This window comes from Palaemon carinicauda, unplaced genomic scaffold (assembly GCF_036898095.1).
Source record: "Palaemon carinicauda isolate YSFRI2023 unplaced genomic scaffold, ASM3689809v2 scaffold607, whole genome shotgun sequence".
Lineage (NCBI taxonomy): Eukaryota > Metazoa > Arthropoda > Malacostraca > Decapoda > Palaemonidae > Palaemon > Palaemon carinicauda.
In genome coordinates, this window is record NW_027171880.1 from 26,089 (window position 1) to 47,500 (window position 21,412).

Consider the following 21,412-nt stretch of genomic DNA (forward strand, 5'->3'; position numbering starts at 1 on the left):
CATTCAAGTCGTCCCCTGACAACAGGGTACAATAATTGTCCTCATCCAAGTCGTCCCCTGACAACAGGGTACAATAATTGTACGCATTCAAGTCGTCCTATGACAACAGGGTACAATAATTGTCCTCATTCAAATCGTCCCCTGACAACAGGGTATAATAATTGTCCTCATTCAAGTCGTCCCCTGACAACAGGGTACAATAATTGTCCTCATTCAAGTCGTCCCCTGACAACAGGGTACAATAATTGTACTCATTCAAATCATCCCATGACAAAAGGGTACAATTATTGACCTCATTCAAGTCGTCCCCTGACAACAGGGTACAATAATTGTCCTCATTTAAGTCGTCCCCTGACAACAGGGTACAATAATTGTCCTCATTTAAGTCGTCCCATGACAACAGGGTACAATAATTGTCCTCATTCAAGTCATCCTATGACAACAGGGTACAATAATTGTCCTCATTTAAGTCGTCCCCTGACAACAGGGTACAATAATTGTCCTCATTCAAGTCGTCCCATGACAAAAGGGTACAATTATTGACCTCATTCAAGTCGTCCTATGACAACAGGGTACAATAATTGTCCTCATTCAAGTCGTCCTATGACAACAGGGTACAATAATTGTCCTCATTCAAGTCGTCCTATGACAACAGGGTACAATAATTGTCCTCATTCAAATCGTCCCATGACAACAGGGTACAATATTGTCCTCATTCAAGTCATCCCATGACAAAAGGGTACAATTATTGACCTCATTCAAGTCGTCCCCTGACAACAGGGTACAATAATTGTCCTCATTTAAGTCGTCCCCTGACAACAGGGTACAATAATTGTCCTCATTTAAGTCGTCCCATGACAACAGGGTATAATAATTGTCCTCATTCAAGTCGTCCCCTGACAACAGGGTACAATAATTGTCCTCATTTAAGTCGTCCCCTGACAACAGGGTACAATAATTGTCCTCATTTAAGTCGTCCCGTGACAAAAGGGTACAATTATTGACCTCATTTAAGTCGTCCTATGACAACTGGGTACAATAATTGTCCTCATTCAAATCGTCCCATGACAAAAGGGTATAATTATTGACCTCATTCAAGTCGTCCCCTGACAACAGGGTACAATAATTGTCCTCATTTAAGTCATCCCCTGACAACAGGGTACAATAATTGTCCTCATTTAAGTCGTCCCATGACAACAGGGTATAATAATTGTCCTCATTCAAGTCATCCCCTGACAACAGGGTACAATAATTGTCCTCATTCAAGTCATCCTATGACAACAGGGTACAATAATTGTCCGCATTCAAATCGTCCCATGACAACAGGGTACAATATTGTCCTCATTCAAGTCATCCCATGACAAAAGGGTACAATTATTGACCTCATTCAAGTCGTCCCCTGACAACAGGGTACAATAATTGTCCTCATTTAAGTTGTCCCCTGACAACAGGGTACAATAATTGTCCTCATTTAAGTCGTCCCATGACAACAGGGTACAATAATTGTCCTCATTCAAGTCGTCCCATGACAACAGGGTACAATATTGGGTTCCATTGTATATTATTACATGGCAATGTATCCTAGTATTCCAACTACTTTTTCTTATAGGAAAAATTACGCTCCCTTCGAAAATAACACTCGTTCCCGTCGCAAATGAATAGTTACAGAAATATATATACATCTATATCCGCCGATAATGGGGGACCCCCTTTGGGAACCCGGGGTTTTGGGTGGGGAAAACATACTGGGGAACCGATATATAACCGTAATTCAGTCCTTTTCTTCTCTATACATTTCTTTCTGGTATTTATTATAACCGTAGGAATAGACAAATCAGTATACCTGGATATATTTGGGAGGAGCCGTTTCAAAGGTTATTTCTTGTAGTAATACAGTAACCAGTGCTGCCATCGCCTGATGTAGATTAAATGTTAGCATTCCATACCCGATGTAGATCAAATGTTAGCATTTCATGCTAACATTAGCACCCATTTGTTCGTTCGTTCGTTCGCCCCATCTTCCGTCCTGCGCATATATAACCCCCCTGCGCAGGAGTTTCTCTCCCTTATTACTCTTTTTATTACCGTATTATTTTCTCATTTTATATTCCCATTCAATATTATTTATCAAACATTCCATTTTACCTTCCTATATTGGGTTTATTTGTTTGGTTATTTCCTTTCCCATTTGTACATACGTTCGTTTCATCAGTTTCCGACCTGCGCATATATCGCCCCCCCTCCCCCTGCGCAGGAGTTTCCTCTCCCCAAATACTCTTTTTATTACCGTTTTATTTTCTCATTTTTTATTCCCATTCAATATTATTTATCATTCATTCCATTTTACCTTCCTATATTGGGTTTATTTTTTTGGTTATTTCTTTCTCTCTTCCTGGTTGCACATAAATACTTACTCTGGACTAGTTTTTTTATCCAGTTAATTCTCGGTATGATCATCTCATTTTATATTCCCATTCAATATTAGTTACCGTTCATTCCATGTTACCTTCCTATATTGTTTTTATTTATTTTTGTTGGTTAGTTCCTTTTCTCTCCTCTGTGTCTTATAAAACTTTTCTTTGGTCTAGTTTCCGTATTTAGTTCATTCATGTTTTCCCGCTTTTGTTCGTTGTTTTTCCCTTAACCAATCACCACTCTAGGCCTATTCAGATATCTCCCAACCCCCCTTCCTTTATCTCTTTATCCGCTCTTTTCATACCCATTGTTCCAATGCCTTTCCCGTTTTAACCTTTGACCTGGTTAGTCGTTCTTCGTTACTAGTTCGTTTTTTTCCCGTATTTTGAGATGGAGCATATTATAGAAACTTGTACCGGTTGCAGCATTCCGTATCTAAAAGCAGTGGCTCAATTCCATGGTGATTTTGTTGATAATTCAGGTAATGTTGAGCATTTTCTTAAATCTCACTGCGTTATTCCTCAGAGTTTAAACTGCCCCAAGTGTCGTGCGCTTTTATCTTATAGGGCAGATATTCACAGGTTTTATTGCTCTACTGAAACCACCATCCGTAAAACTAAGAAGAAACGTCGTTGTGGGTATACTGTTACGGCCTATAAAGGTACTTTTTTGGACCAAAGTCGGCTACCCCTATGGAAGATATGTGCCAACCACTTTTTGCATAAACATTCGGACCATGAGACCCTCATGGATGGTATCGACATATCTTCAAAGACTAGTGTGGATTGGAGAAGTTTCTGTTCGGAGGTTACCGAATACTTCTTCGATAATCAAGAGGCGATTGATGGTGATGGAGTTACTGTTGAAATAGATGAAACTCATTTTGGTAAAGCTAAATACAACCGTGGCAGACCGTTAAGTGCCATATGGGTCTTTGGGGGTATTGAACGTGTTTCCAAGAAATTTTTCATTATCCCTTTAGTTCCCCCCTTTCTACTAAACGAGATGCTGCTACTCTAATTCCCCTCATCCAGAAGTATATTAAACGTGGTAGTATTATTATGAGTGATAAGTGGGCTGCATACAACTCTCTATCGGAAATTGGTTACGTTCATAAGTCGATTAATCATTCGGAGCATTTCGTTGACCCCCTAGACCCAACCATCCATACTCAAAATATAGAACGTCTCTGGAGAGAAGTGAAGGAGTGGGTTCAGAGACCTGGAATCAAGACTGAACATTTCAAGCAATATTTTTCCAGGTTCTTTTTCACCCACTACTATCCTCGACATACGTTGCTCCACCACTTTTTCATTACTGCCAGTCGCCTCTACCCTCCTTTACAACAACAGACAATCGTCCCCCCCCCCTACCCACAAGACCCGATGACCCCCATCCATCCACATCCCAGTCATAGAAGTTAATCCGTCAGTCTCTTCCTTCCGTGTCCATCAAGTTTCGACGTTTTCTTCATAAAAGTAAGTCATTCCTCAATAGTCATTATTCGTGTTTTGTGACCGGGGTACTTCTAGGCAAGGTTAGGTGGGTTTGTTAGGTTCTGTGGCCTTTCTGTACTTTTTATATATTTCGTAACAGTTATATGGAGAAATTATTGAATATAGCTGAGGAAATATTTAGCAGTTCTAGCACTAGTAATGCCATCGTGTCGTTGGTAGTTCTGTGTACCATTCGTCACCGTTGGTAGTACTGTGTATCAAGGTAAGTCATTCCCCCATTCTTATTATATGTGTTTTGTGACCGGGGTACTTCTAGGCAAGGTTAGGTGGGTTTGTTAGGTTCTGTGGCCTTTGGTACTCTTTATTTATTGTGTAATAGTTATATGGAAGTATTATTTAGTTTACGTATGGAAAAATTTATTTCTACCTCTAGTAATGACATCGTGCCGTTGGTAACACTGTGTACCATTCGTCATCGTTGGTAGTTCTGTCAACCATTGGTAACGTTTCTAATGTTATCGTCCCCTACATCTGTTGTTTATATATTTTAACTCAGTATATATGTCCACAGTGTTAATATTTATATGGTTCATTTGTATTGTATTTCATTGTGTGATTTCGTACAGGAAATATATGATTTCCTATAGTAGATATCGTGATTAAACTGGTTTTTTCATTCATTTCATCCGTAATAACATCAACCAATTCGTCAACTTATAACTAACCGAATTGGTTGATCTGTTTGTTTGCGATTGAAATGGTCATCAAAATCGGTTAAATCTCGTTATTTGCTATAGGAAATCATATATTTCTTGTGCGAAGTCACACCATGGAATAATATACAAAATTACCCAGGGTACAATAATTGTCCTCATTTAAGTCGTCCCCTGACAACAGGGTACAATCATTGTCCTCATTCAAGTCGTCTCATGACAACAGGGTACAATTATTTACCTCATTTTAGTCAAACGAGGAACATTGAATGTAGACACGGCAAAATATTTTAACATTCAACTACTCTAATGCCACGAGTATTAAGGAAGACGAGACAGAGTAAGAAGAACGAGAAAGCTTGATCAATAATAAGCGTATCAGAGTAACTTACGCAACAGCCTAGTTTAGCAATTCTATGGGATATGGTTAACACAAGACAGAATTACGTATTCATGGCAAACGCTTGTCTTGGTCAAGAGAATTTGAATTTTGAACTAGGCATTTAACTAATAGAAAAAGGATCGACTGGGCATAACCAAATTCATTTACGAAGCCAAAACGATTTTTTACTAGGAGTGCTGGCCAGCAAATTGCGATTTTATAATGCTGAGCCTACGTTAGAGAAAAGGGGCTGGATAAGGCAATCCTAGTAATGAAGGCAAGACCAAATACGTTCAAGTTAAAAACAAATTTCAGGGGAAGATACAATGATGATGTGTGTGACCTATGCAAAGATGAAGAGGATACTATAGAACATTTATTTTCATTCCCAAAATTAGGACAGTCAATATAATTATAATCATTATTACTTGTTAAGCTACAACCCTAGTTGGAAAAGCAGGATGCTATAAGCCCTGGGGCTCCAACAGGGAAAATAGCCCATTGAGGAAAGGAAACGAGGACATCTAGAACATTTTAAGAACATAAACAACATTAAAATTTCCTGTATAAACTAAGAAAACTATAACAAAACAAAAGGAAGAAAAATAAGATAGAATGGTGTGCCTGAGTATACCCTCAAGCAAGTGAACTCTGACCCAAGACAGTAGAAAACCATAGTACAGAGGCTATGGCACTACCCAAGACTAAAATACAAGATATAAGCATAGGTATGTTGCAAAATCAGAGCAGGGATCTGATTTCATACTTAAGTATAGGCAACGCATATGAAAGAAGAATTCAAGTCTAAACTGACCACCACATGTTAAAGCTCAAACTGATGATATCCCAACTGATTTCAAGGTAGAATTGAGGAATAAAAGTAAAAGAGGAGGATTTCATTAATTTAGTTATGTACAGGTAAATTAATCTTGGTTACAATAATAAGAATAAACTTAGAAGCTTTGTACCTATCTATAATTCGATAGAGTGGCCGCAAACTTATCATGCGGAGTGAGCGGTTCTAGGAATTCTTGCCGCATACATTTTCGCCGTAGGACTTTTTGTCACGGACTTTTTGCCGTGGGAAACTTTGCCACTAGGTATTTTTGCCGTAAGGAATTCTTTGCCGAAAATTGCATATTACTTTTATAATTTAAAGGTATATGAAAGAGTTGACCTATAAAAAAAAAAGTATAGTGGCCTACATACATACATCTAATGCGATGGATGGTCTCTGATAATTAGCTCTTACTTATGAGGTTTTAAACAAGCAGTTTTAGCCCATACATACACTCCACTGGTCTTTGATAAATAGCTCGTGCTTCTAAAGTTTAAAACAAGTTGTTTATAAACAAGAAGTATACATACCTACTTACATACATACATACACACATACATCTAATTAGCTCTTACATAGTAAGTTTTAAACAAGCAGTTTTTAGCATACATACATACACTTTACTACATACATGAATGCCGTATAATTAATAAAATATATCTAAATTATGAGTATAAAAGGGTATGAGAATAATACTGTATTATAAAACTGAAAGTTTATTTATTTAAAACAAGTAATAAATTTAAGAGCAACTGAAGTTACAATAAATATTAAAATATTCATCGTCAAAATAAAATCAATAACAAAGGTATTATAATATAGAAGGTTTATTTATTTAAAATTCAAAATATTTGAAAAAAAAAAACTTTAGTTTAGAATGAGTGCAAATTCATTGCAATACTCCGTAAATAGTGTACTTTACGCTGAAAATCATATCTCGAAACAATTCTTTGTATTCGTACATAAACATCTTTGTACTTTTTCTTCATGTGAGATGCTTCGCCGCGTTCAATATAAATTCTTTTCTTTTTTGCTAGACTTTCTTCGTGTTTCTTAAGGTTAATTAATTGCCTAATATTTGGGTGGATATTTTTAACAACTTTGCAAGGCATTATGAAACCCTTCTACACTATTATTGGTGTTTGGTAACTTATTTAAAGTCCGTTCATAAACATTCCACATATCCACAGGAAATGTTGGACAGACTCTCCGTCTACGAGGGCCCCTGCCTCGTACCCCACCAATATAATACGTCTCAAAATAAGATACCAGGTCCTGAGGCAAATCATTGTTGTCAACTAGTTCCTCAAATGCTCTAATAACGTCACTAGAAGGAACAAATGCAAGTGCTGTAAAGCATTTGACCAAGGTGTTAAATTCTGAATCACTCTGGTAACGCACTTTATGGCCAAATTAACAGACTTTTCGAAAAAATATTTTTAGCTAAATGAAACAAACATCCGGTTACACTCACATTTGGGAAATAATTTTGAAAACTATCAAAATTTGCTTTTTCAAAATCAGTCATCAAAGTTTCAGGTTGCAAAGTTGAACGCAATTCCTTGAGAACCCCAAAAATTATTCCATACGTCTCCCCAGACTTGTTAGAAAGTAAGGCAAATATGCGTGGTATACTAACGTTATCTATAAGAATGTGTAATGTATATAGCAGGTAATATATATCAGGGGCACATTTGAATGTTCCATCACAAGCCCAATGTCTGTGATTTTCCAGATCATCTAATCCAGAACCGGTGCCGAATATTAAGATTCTGTCAACGTCATCTTCGCCACTGTCATATAAAAAGTTTTCGCCACTTTCGAGACGCGTAAAGTCTTAAGGAATTGCATAGCCATTTCTTGCATTAGGAATAGGAGCAGCCTGTACATGAACCTGCCTCCATTTCCTAATATTTCGAGACAAAGTTGCATTAGATGGCATAAGATAACATCTCGCTTCATCTAAGCTAGCAGAAGCACTGGCAATTAATGATCTTGCAGACAACTGGGAATTAGTAGCATTTTCTTTCATTTTTGCTAAGGTGGAGTACACTCTTGGTGTTGTTGGGTTAGCGGAATGGTTATGTTCACCAACAGTTTTGCATATTGCTGTATCACCTTCACTTTCCAGAAGTGTGTGGACTCTTGCTTTACAGTTTTTAATTTCACACTGCCAATAAGTTTTACTTTCTAATGTTCTGTCGATTCTGTATACGAAATTATTATCGTCAACTAACTTTTCTCCTCCACGGATAGTTTTCACAGTATGCAGCATTGTGAAGGGCTTGAATAATGGAACATAAATCTATTCTAAGCCGAAAAAAGTTACTGTTATTTTAAGTATTTTCCAACTTTAGAAATACATACATAGATGTATGTGTGTATGTATGTATGCAAGTAGGTATGTATTAACTTGTTTTAAACTTTAGAATCACGAGCTATTTATCAAAGACCAGTGGAGTGTATGTATGGGCTAAAACTGCTTGTTTAAAACTTCATAAGTAAGAGCTAATTATCAGAGACCATCCATCGCATTAGATGTATGTAGGCCACTATAGTTATTTTTTTATAAGTCAACTCTTTCATATACCTTTAAATTATAAAAGTAATATGCAATTTTCGGCAAGAATTCCTCACGGCAAAAATACCTAGTGGCAAAGATTCCTACGGCAAAAAGTCCGCGACAAAAAGTCCTACGGCAAAAATGTATGCGGCAAGAATTCCGGTCACCGGAGTGAGCAGTTAGGAACTATATAGTAGGTGGTATAAAAGACTAAAGCCATTAGCGAATAATTATTGAGAGAGAGAGAGAGAGAGAGAGAGAGAGAGAGAGAGAGAGAGAGAGAGAGAGAGAGAGAGAGAGAGCCTTGCCTTACCTTATTGCCTTATTTTATGTTTGGGTTCCCCCAGGTCCCTCAGTGTGAGGCACCTCGTATATCCACCTACTATGAGATTCAGGGCCTCTGTAACACGGTTTTTTGGACTTTGCTCCTTATCAAAGCATCGGATGTAGCTGAAAGTTGACATATGTATATTTTACAACCACACACAAATTTTGTCAGCATTATCAATAACCTAAACCCGATGGTTTTAATTTTTATAGAGTAAAAATGATCTAGCCGACGCCATGGCCAGTGATAACGAGCCAAGAGTCGAAAACATTCATTACGTAAGCAATGTAAACACCTTTTGACAAAATTTTGCCCCGCCCATCCACCAGACACCCATTCACCTTGTTCCATCGGCTCTGAAACCCATAACAGTCAAGAATGGCTAACAGGATTTGGAATTGCCCCAGTGGTTGCAAAACTGCATTTGTCTTACGACTGGCAACTTTATACAGTCAAGAGAAAGCCCGTGGCCATATTTACTAAAGCCTGAATAAGTAATTATTCAGTTTCTAGTTTAAATCCAATGTTTATGGTCTGATTTGTATTTAGCGTAACAGGATTATAATACTTGTAATGTCATTCAGGCTTTTGAACATTTCCATTAACTATTCACTATGACACCAAGAGAGAGAGAAAGAGAGAGATCTATTTTTGTTAAAATAAGAATTTTGTGCTAAACTCTCCATCAGACCAACGGATCATCCGATACAATTTTTTTTTCTTCTTCTTGGGCCGTACGACCGTGTTGGCTATGTTTTGGGCATGAATGCATTTTATAAATAAATCATGAATGGTTTTAGGAGTTTTATTTGTACATCTAATGGGATTTTATAGAAGTAAAGTGAACATAATTCATTTATCCTTTAAAGCAATTACTACATGTAGCAAAACAAATAGTAGTAAAGACGATAATGCAATGAAGGAATCATACCATACTTTATCTTTAGCTTCAACATCGGCAATAACATACCCAGTTGCCATAATTTGTCAGCTTAATGAAATAACCTATCATCTAATGTTAAACTTAATTTCTGAGGAGGCCATAGCTTATTGCACAGTGAAAAAACATGACAAAGACTTTATGAATGGCGGAACGATACATAGATGTGGGTGAGGTATCTGTGCTAGCTTAGTAATACTACTGTAGCAGTAGTGCCGCAACAGTAGTATACATGAATTAACCTTTTAGGCCAACTGTTGGGATCCTTGAGGATCATTTAGCACTCCTTACAACTACTCGAGAAATTAGTTTTTATTGCCAGAATTTGAATTTTCTGATCCAACAATGCCCATGATAGCCTTCAGTGTTATCCTGAATTATAACCAGGCCAAAGTGGGTGGAGCCTCATGAAGTCATCATTCTGACGATAATTATTGGTGAAGGTTTAAAGCCAAAATACGATACCGTCTTTTTTTTTTCTTACAGTAAATACTTACTTTTACTTACTTACTTTTAGAGGTTTATTTCTCGCCCTCCATCAAACACTAAAGGTCTGTTCAGGCGGGCCTTGGTGTATGAAAAAATAATTCCTTTCCAGTTAATATTTTGCTCTGTATCGTTATCAGTTATTTCGCTAGCATTTGTATTCAGGCTTAATAGTTTTCAGGTCACTATTATAACACTTTCTAAAAAGATAAGTCTTCAGGTTTTTCTTGAAGGCAGCCACATTTGTGCTATTCTTGACATCGAGTGGAAGGTCGTTAAAGAGTCTCGGTGCAGCATAACTGAACGTTCTTCCTCCTATTGCATGATTCACACTAATTTCGAATAGTCTATGTGGGTCATCTGCATGTCTAACTCTTACAGTGGCGCTGGTAGCTTCAGGGTAGGGGATCAAGCAATCACGAAGATATTTAGGCTTATCACCTGTAAGTGCTTTGTGAGTCAACAAGCAAATTTTAAATTCAATCCTAGCCTTAACAGGTAACCAATGTAGATCGATCAGTGCAGGAGTTATTCTCTCCCGAAATTTAATGCCTTTTATCAGTCTAGCCGCCCGGTTTTGCACATTTTGAAGCTTCCTTAGTAGTGTATTGGGCAATTTGTAGTACAGAGAATTGCAATAATCAAGCCTTGATATTACATGACTCACCACTAAAATTTTTGTACTGCCCTCTGTTAAATATTTTCTAATAAATGCTATGTTTCTCAGGTGATAGTTACACACTTTCACTGTGTTCACAATTTGGTCCTTCATTGACAGATTACAGTCTATCAGTACACCCAAATTTTTCACAACAGGCACAATCCCAACATCAGCATCACCAATTTTTATACTTTGAATTAACTGGTAATTCTTCAAAGCCACCCTTGTGCCGAAAAACATACATTCTGTTTTATCATCATTTAATTTGAGCTTTTTCCTCTGCATCCATGTTTTTATTTCAGTCATTATCTCATCAATTTTCTTCCCTGTATCTTGTGTTGTTGAAATTGAGAGGTAAAACTGAGTATCATCTGCATATAGTTTAAAACCCACTTTTTGTTTTTTCAAGATGTGTGATAGCTCGATAGTATATATGTTAAACAAGATAGGGCCCAGGACACTACCCTGTGGTACACCCTTCATAAGTATTCTCTCATTGGATCGGTTTCCAGAAACTTCTACAATAGTCTTCCTGTTCACTAAGTAACTTCGCAAAAATTTCAGTGCTTCCTGAGTCACTCCAATAGACTTCAAGTCGTCAAGTAAGTATTCGTGCACAACAGTGTCAAAAGCAGCACTAAGATCTAACATAATTAAAATTCCACACTTTCCCCCATCAAGAAGACCTATCATATCATTCATTATTGAGCACAAAGTAGTTTCTGTAGAATGATTAGCTCTGTAGGCCGATTGATTTTCCGGGAATACCTCTAACTCGTCAATATGCGCCCACAATTGCTCACTTATGACTTTTTCAATAAGCTTTGACATGTAGGATAAATTTGAAATGGGCCTATATGAATTTAGCTCGTTTACATCACCTTTCCTTTTGTAAATTGGTTTGATCAACGCAGTTTTTTCACAGCTAGGAAAACAGGATTGCGATATACTTAGGTTAATTATGTTCAGGTAAATATTATATACGACTTGTTTGTTTGGAGCTTCACTTATTGAACTGTTTGGGAAAGGGTCGTTTCCACAATATGTATTCTTCATCTCTCTCATAACCTTTAACAAGTCGCACATATTTATCTCCCTAAATTTTATTAACTTCTTTCCCTCCTTCACTGGCATAGCTGACTGTCCCTCCAAGTGATTTTGGGGGAAGCCTCTATAGATTTTATCAATTTTTTCACTAAAGAATATAGCAAAACTCTCTGCACAAACATTGTCAGGCAAGACATATTTTTTCTTTAATCCCATCAGATCATCAAGGTTTTTATGAAAGTCCTTCATGTTATTAGTTTTTTTACATTCGCCGTTGTAGAATTTTCTTTTTGTTTTTTCTAACAGGATGTTATAGTCATTTCTGGCCTTATTATATAGATTTCTGGCTTGTAAGGATTTGGCTCTTTTCCATCTACCTTCCATCTTACGTCTGTGTCTTTTTGCCTTTAATAGTTCACTATTATACCATCTAACATTTTCGCGTACCACTATTTGTTTGTTCTTTATGGGACACATGGTATCGTACATTTTTCCAAAATTGTCGTTGTATTTCTTGGTATAGCACCCAACACATTCTATGTCTACCATATGTTCACATTGTGTGTTCACACAAGACATTTGCGCTACACTAGCTTCAATAAAATTCTCAGCATCAAAATTTTCCCGTTCCCTATATGTGATCCATTTTTTCAGTACTCTGGTGCAATTTATATTAACATTAAAGGTGATGAGTTTATGTGTTTTTGAGATCTCAAAGTCTGGTTCCACTTCAAGGTTTTTTATTAGGTCTGAGTCTTTTCCACATATGACCAAGTCGAGTGTATGACCACCTACTGACGTTGATACCAAAACACTGTTTATTAAATTAAACATCTCAAATACTTCCTTGAGTTCTTTAGCCTTATTATCATTTTCATCATCTACCCAACAGTTGAAGTCTCCACCAATTAATGTATTTTTAATATCGTCCACCACACCCACAAGAATACTAAATTCTTCAATGAATTTAGTCATATTACTCGCTGGTGGTCTATATAATGATATTATATTCAATACCTTATTGTTTCTTGTCAGTTTTAAACAGATATATTCAAACGTTTCAAATACCATTTCATTCATGATAGAAACCCTAGAGAAAGTTTTCGACACAAAGACACCCACTCCTCCTCCAGTTTTGTTCTTTCTTGGTACGTGATAGAAATCATGAGTACACGGCGTCATCTCCTGAATCTTTGAGTTATCACTAATATTTCCCTGCAACCAAGTTTCCGTTAATAAGCATAAATCTAATTCCATTTCGTTTATAAGATTTCTAATCTCTAAGGTTTTATTCCCCACCGATTGAATATTTATCAGACCACACTTAACCAATGGGCTAGACTCCACGATCGGTTCTATTTTTTATCCTGGTAAGCTCCTCCTTGTATACTTTACAGTTATCATCATATGTCCTATGATTCGTATCATTGTAATTCCTCATTGTGCAGTTATGACACTTTAACGTATTTACATTACAATCCGTGGTTCGATGATCCTGGCTACACTTGGCACATACCTGAGTCTTGCTACAATTTTCAGCAGTATGACCAAATTCTTGGCATTTATAACACTGAAATACATTGTAGGAATCATAGATTTTACAGCATCCTCCAAGCGTGGTATATACTCTATCATCTCTTTTACGGAAGACTTTCCTGATAGTTGGACTACACTTTATAATGACGTGTAATTTACCGCTTTGTCTTGATTTAAACTTCCTGATCAATTTAAAGTCTTCTTCATTTTCACATATATCATTCAACCATTCATTCTTCTCCATTATACTGGCAATTATATCATCTTCATTTTCATCAATATTGCAGACCTTGATCTTCGGTTTAAGTAGATCCTTTTTATCTACTTCTACCTTAATGTCATTCTTGACCTCTTCTAAGTCATTTTTAGCCTTTTCTAACCCAGTTTTATCCGCAAAATTAACTACCAAGTGGCCTTGTTTAGAGGTTTTGACCTGTTCGACATTCGTGGTTATCTTCTTCATGATAGTTTTCTTGATATCTGAAGCCTTCTTATTTTCCTCCGTAGATTTTATAACCAAAGTGTTTCTTGATTTCAACTTACTTGCATATGTAGTCTTGGTCACATTCTCTTTTTCGTATTCCATAAGTTTCTCTTTCAGCTCGACAATTTCTTGACGCATATCCATGTATTGAGCAGTTATCATATCCACAAAACCAGACATCTGTTGTTGTACATTTACCTTCATCTCTCCTATGATGATGCTTAGTCTCGTTATGTCATCAACACATGCAGACTCAACACATTTTGGACATTTATAAATGATGTTCCTGCTTTTTAAAAGAGTACTTGAACCATCCTTTAAATTAGAGCAAGCTACTTCATCATGGTACCATCTTCGGCATTGATCGCATTGCATCCCATCATCGACATAGGACTCACAGTGCCCACACATGCCACGATTGCCTCCGTCATCACATTCTTCATAAGCTGCTGCCATTATACTTTCCTCCCTTCCTGTGAGTACCTCGTCAATTTCAGTCATAAATAGACCGAGATCATTCACGGGATTACGTCTTCCTTTTCGTTTTCTAAGGAAAGACATATTGAATCATTTTTCAATGAACTTTTCAAGTAGCCCCACCCCAACGCAAAAATGCTGGATCAGGCCTTTCACTACAGACCTCACATACAAGGAATCCACTGATTTTTAGCACTATATTTCACTAATATCAATACTAGCAAACACCCACAAAGAGATTTTTCATAGTACAAACAACGAAATACACAATGATTCCGTTTAAAGCCAGATTCGATACAGAGCACTGAAACACACGTCCACACCCGCACGATACTGTATGACCCATTTGGTCTTTACCAGTCAGGGACAATAAATAAAAATTGCTTGACATTGGATATAGCAGTTATCAAATCAAGCTTGTCTACTACGTTTTTGAAAATTACCAACTATTCTCTACACCTTGTCAATCTGATTGTGACCTATAAAGTAGACTGTAATTTCTTAGGAAACTTATTTTGGGAGTTAGACTAATAATCGAAGTGTTTTTGTATTTATTAACATATTTTCTTGGTTTGTTCATTATGACAATTATCAGTGGAGAGGTTTCAGAGTTCATAAAGGTGTACTGCTTTGCTTTTATTTAAACTTTTGTGTCATTGTTGGCAGAGGTATAGCCTTCGTTACGTATCGCCAATCATCGATCGAGAAAGGGGGAAGAAATGCCATCATAAGTTACGTAACGAGTGCGTTCGAAACCTTTTCTCTGAGTAAGTTGGCCCGTCTTCAAAAAACGTCACTTTTACATTATAAGTACCAAATTTATTCAACCTACGTAATGCAGAATATAGTCAAAATTTATGTGTAGATATAATGTGCATTCTGAAGAAGCGTTATATTTATGAAATTCATAGATACAAAATTATTGCGAAAAAACCGTGTTACAAAGGCCCACAATCTCATAGTAGGAGTTGCTAATGCATCTTCCGGTGTATTTTGCATCTTCCAGTCTTGGATGGTCTGGGATGCATCTTTGGTATTTATCGAGCTTATTCTTAAACACATCTACGCTCACTCCCGATATGTTTCTTAGATGAGCTGGCAGCACATTCAATAGTCGCTGCATTATCGATGCTGGTGCATAGTGCGCACCAGCATCGATAATGCAGCGACTATTGAATGTGCTGCCAGCTCATCTAAGAAACATATCAGGAGTGAGCGTAGATGTGTTTAAGAATAAGCTCGACAAATACCTAAAATGCATCCCAGACCATCCAAGACTGGAAGATGCATTAGCAAAACTCTGGTGGATATACGAGGTGCCTCACACTGAGGGACCTGGGGGAACCCAAACATAAAATAAGACAATAAGGTAAGGTAAGGTAAGGTAAGGCTCTCTCTCTCTCTCTCTCTCTCTCTCTCTCTCTCTCTCTCTCTCTCTCTCTCTCAATAATTATTCGCTAATGGCTTGAGTCTTTTATACCACATATTCCAAATATTCTCTTTATTCTGACTATAAATCAATTTAATTGTAGGTAAAATACATCTCTTTTAAAGGGTGTCAACATAACTTTGAGAGAGAGAGAGAGAGAGAGAGAGAGAGAGAGAGAGAGAGAGAGAGAGAGAGAGAGAGATTAATTATACCTCCAACCTTTAAAGTTAGGAGGAAATTAATGATTAAAATATATAATACGTTATTTCATATATTTAATATTTAAAAGAGAGAGAGAGAGAGAGAGAGAGAGAGAGAGAGAGAGAGAGAGAGAGAGAGAGAGAGAGAGAGAGAGAGAGAGAGAGAATTAACCCTACTTCTCACCTTTTAAACAGAGAAAACTAATGATTAAAATATATACGTTATTTTAGATATTTAATATTTAAAAGAAAGAGAGAGAGAGAGAGAGAGAGAGAGAGAGAGAGAGAGAGAGAGAGAGAGAGAGAGAGAGAGAGAGAGAGAGAGAGAGAGAGAATTAACCCTACTTCTCACCTTTTAAACAGAGAAAACTAATGATTAAAATATATACGTTATTTTAGATATTTAATATTTGTTAAAAAGGAAATCATAGCACCAGTAGAATAAAATTGACTGCTAAAAACTTTATTAATTTTGTGTGGAAATGTATTCGTCTTTTATAATTTATGAATAGACTGTCAATCATCAATTGTTGGACTGCCACGGTTGAATAATTGATTGAGATTTCTCTGGCATCGTAACAGTCTCAAATGTACATTAGATGTAACGAGAACTCGAGGGATAATTACTGGCTTAATATTTCTTAAGATGACTTCGTACAATTCTCGATAAATTATCGTTTTCAAACCGTTGCTCTCAAATCGCAAACACGAATAGAGCTGATTTTAAGAGCAAGCGTTTATGGCGTTGCATTTTAAATGGTTACGTTTGCATAAAGTTTATTTACATATTGTCCTCATTGACCAAACTATTTAACCAAAAATTTGAAAAGGAAGATATTCGGATATATTGAAAACACGCTGTGTAATATTCTGAGTGGCCAGTTAAAAGACACCCCCAACCTCTCCCCAACTGTGAGCAACGAAGGTGGAGGTGAAGGGGTGATTAATATAGCTCTTTGAAAGGTCATTGGTCATATTAATTCACAGACCTTTATATCAACAGAGTGGAAATTATTGATAGACAAAAAGTTCATTCTAACAGAGCTAAGGCCACTTAGCCTACAGACTTTAATTACTGCTCCAGTACAGACTGGCCCTTCGGCCTTTCTGTTACAATAAATGCCGTCTCTGCTGAATAATTTAACTTACTTTGTTATTATACTCTTACATCAACCATTCCGAGTAAATGCAATGGATTTAGCCAAATAAGCAACAAGTAGAGTAAATGCAATGGAATTAGCCAAATAAGCAACAAGTAGACTAAACGAAAATAGAAGTAAATATACGAAATAATTTAAGTACAGATGACGTTAGTTGACCTTATCAGTGAATTAAAAAAGGTTTATGTGAACAGAGAACTAGGGGGGTAATCAGTAGAGAGCAGAGCTACGCCAAGGCAGCTTAATTTTCTACCTTTAGCTCGACTTAGAATCATTGACCTTTAACCTTAACATGTATTAATTGACGTGGATTTTCATTCACTCAAATATGAACCAAGTTTAAAGTCTGTGATATCGATGTGCAGACATATGGCTGATTATGTGAATTGGACCATTTACTTGACACTGACCTTCGATCTTGGCCTTACAAAATTTAATAATTTCCAGCTTTTTACATAAAAGTTAATCCCTGTAAGTTTCACTACTCTACGATTAAAATTGTTGTACGTGAGCTGTCCCCCCCCCCCCACACACAGGGGTACAACCCAGGACCCTCTTAGTGGGGGTAAAACATTTCCCCCTTCCAACTTCTTAGGCGGAGGTAATAAATTAATTGGAAAAAAAAAGTGACATTCTTTATCACATTTCATCAGGCGATTTTCATAATCAAGACATTTAAATAAACGCAAATCTGAAGTTTTATTAACTTTAATTATAAAAAAGAGGATCTTTAAAATAAATTTTGCCAGTTACAATTGTATGCTGTTACTCGTAATTACTCAAGTACGCCCATTGGTCCCGAATCCTGGGTGATTTTCCACAAAATCATCGGGGGATTTATCCACGAATCCTGTGGGGATTTACCCCAAATTCATGGGGGATTTACCAACATTATCCTGGGAGATTTACCCCAAAATCCTTGTGATTAAATCCCAGAGTCCTGTGGCAGATTTACCACAAATTCCTCGGAATTTGCCCACAAAATCCAGGATGATTGATCCCATAATCCTGTGGTGGATTTAACCACGAATCCTCAGGATTTAAGTAAAAAGGCTTGGGGCAGTTAACCATGAATCCTAGGGGATTTAAATCCAAATCCTATGGGGGATTTAACTACAAATCCTATAGGGGATTTAACCACAAATACCGTGGGGGATTTAACCAAAAATCTTGATGAGGGACTTTATCCCGAACTCTTAGGGTTTTCAAGTCCGAATCCTTGGGATATTTAATCCACAATCCTTAGAACATTTAACCCAGAATCCTTAGGGGATTTAACCCTGAATCCTTGTGGATATAACTCAGAATACTTGGGAGATTTAACCCAAAATCCTTGGGGGATTTAAACCCACAATCTGGGAATTTGACCACGAATCCCGGGGAATTTAATCCAGAATTCTGGAGGGATTTAACCACGAATCCCGGGGAATTTAATCCCGAATTCTGGAGATTTAACCACGATTTCTGGAGATTTAATCACGAATTCTGGGGAGATTTAACCATGAATTCTGGGGAGATTTAACCATGAATTCTGTGGAGATTTAACAACGAATTCTGGGGAGATTTAAACATGAATTCTGTGGAGATTTAACAACGAATTCTGGGGAGATTTAACCATGAATTCTGTGGAGATTTAACAACGAATTCTGGGGAGATTTAACAACGACTTCTGGGGGGATTTAACAACGAATTCTGGGGAGATTTAACCATGAATTCTGTGGAGATTTAACAACGAATTCTGGAGAGATTTAACAACGACTTCTGGGGGGATTTAACAACGAATTCTGGGGAGATTTAACAACGACTTCCTGGGGGATTTAACAACGAATTCTGTGGAGATTTAACAACGAATTCTGGGGAGATTTAACAACGAATTCTGGGGATATTTAACAACGAATTCTGGGGAGATTTAACAACGACTTCTGGGGGGATTTAACAACGAATTCTGGAGAAGATTTAATCACGAATTCTGTAGGAATTTAACCACGAATTCTGGGGGAGATTTAATCTCGAATTTTGTAGGAATCTAATCACGAATTCTGGGGAATTTAGTCACCTATTCTGAGGGAATTTAACCAAGAATCCTGGGGGAGATTTAATCACGCATTCTTGGGGATTGAACACGAATTTTGGTGGATTTAATCCCGAATCATGGGTTATTCAATCGCATTCTGGGGGATTTAACGGTGAATTCTTGGAGATTTAATCCCGAATTCTTGGAGATTTAACCAAAAATCCTGGGAGATTTAACCACGAATTCTGGGATATTCAACCAAGAATTCTGGGATATTTAACCAAAAATCCTGGGAGATTTAACCACGAATTCTGGGATATTTAACCAAGAATTCTGGGATATTCAACCAAAAATTTTGGGATATTTAACCAAAAATCCTGGGAGATTTAACCACGAATTCTGGGATATTTAACCAAGAATTCTGGGATATTTAACCAAGAATTCTGGGATATTTAACCAAGAATTCTGGGATATTCAACCAAAAATTCTGGGATATTTAACCAAAAATCCTGGGAGATTTAACCACGAATTCTGGGATATTCAACCAAAAATTCTGGGATATTTAACCAAAAATCCTGGGAGATTTAACCACGAATTCTGGGATATTTAACCACGAATTCTGGGATATTTAACCAAGAATTCTGGGATATTTAACCAAAAATCCTGGGAGATTTAACCACGAATTCTGGGATATTTAACCAAGAATTCTGGGCTATTTAACCAAGAATACTGGGATATTTAACCAAGAAATCTGGGATATTTAACCAAGAATTCTGGGGAATTTAACCACGAATTCTTGTGGATTTAATCATGAACCCTGGGGGACTTAATCACGAATTCTGGGGAGATTTAACAACGACTTCTAAGGGGATTTCAACTCGAATTCTTGGAGATTTAACCACAAATCCTCGGGGATGTAATCATGAATTCTGACTGGATTTACCCCCTGACTCCTGGGGTAAAACCATTTACAGGTTAAAAAAATATCGCAAACTCCCTTCTTTAGCACCAAGAAATTTAACAGGTTAACTGTTTTTTTTCGAATGAAGGCAAGACGTTTTAGGAGAACAAATCAAGATTGTTGTTAATAACTAAAATTGCCTCTGAAAACATTGTTAAATGAGCAGCTGTTTCTCCAAAGAAAATGCGTTTACGAAGGATATAAAATGACAATGAAATGGTAATAATAGAGATTTCGAGATTTTCAAATAATTGAAATCATAAAGCCACAAATGGGCCTAAATGTTCAAATCTTCCTCTAAATGAATCATTATTGAATAATTATACCTATAAATTAATAAAAATTAATTAGACATTTATGATTTAATAGATATAATATTCACTCTTAACTAATTACTTAATGAGAGTAATATAAGCGAACTGTTTAATAAGGACTCAATTATATTACACTTTAAAAAAAAAATGTAATTTTAATCGGAAATTCTCCGTAAAAAATATACTGTTCTCATCTGTATTTCGGTAAAATACCGGCGAGTGTAAGTTTTACCCTACCTTGTAATTATCTTTTACGGGTTAGTAACTGAAATATCACTCCTTTACGTCAACATATCCGTTTTTAAGACGGTAAATGCATGGCAACATTTATACCAGAATTGTTACCGTTTTTCTTTACGGCAAAATTTAAACAGTATATTACGCTCGTAAAAAAAGAATACCAGTATTAATTTCAATTACATTAATATACTAATTTAATTACATTAATATACTAATTTAATTACATTAATATACTAATTTAATTACATTAATATACTAATTTAATTACATTAATATACTAATTTAATTACATTAATATACTAATTTAATTACATTAATATACTAATTTAATTACATTAAAGTACTAATTTAATTACATTAATATACTAATTTAATTACATTAAAATACTAATTTAATTACATTAATATAATAATTCAATTACATTAATATACTAATCTAATTACATGAGGAATCATTTTTATCACATCGTTTATAGGTAACTCGAATATATAAGCATATTAGAAATAAATACAACGTAATATATGAATCAAATACACTAATAGACAGATCAGTTTGCTGTATTGATAGATTAACTAAGCCAGATTAATCATTATAATTAGCAAAAATATTCACAGAGAGCGGAATGAGATTATACATTTTAAAAAGGCAAAACAAATTAGATATAGACTTCAGCTCTAACCAATATTATTCATGGATAAAAAGTGTCTCAATTTCGTGGGCCAATTAGTAAAACCTTCAAAACGCCTGTCGGTCTCTCCTTACTGAC

At 36.2% G+C, this 21,412-nt stretch overlaps 1 long non-coding RNA gene across 1 annotated transcript in view; it reads right to left on the bottom strand.

Moving 5' to 3' along the window:
- Window positions 1–21,412, bottom strand: part of LOC137637258 (uncharacterized) — a 32,134-nt gene that overhangs the window by 10,534 nt on the left and 188 nt on the right. The gene's annotated exons all lie outside the window — the stretch shown is intronic.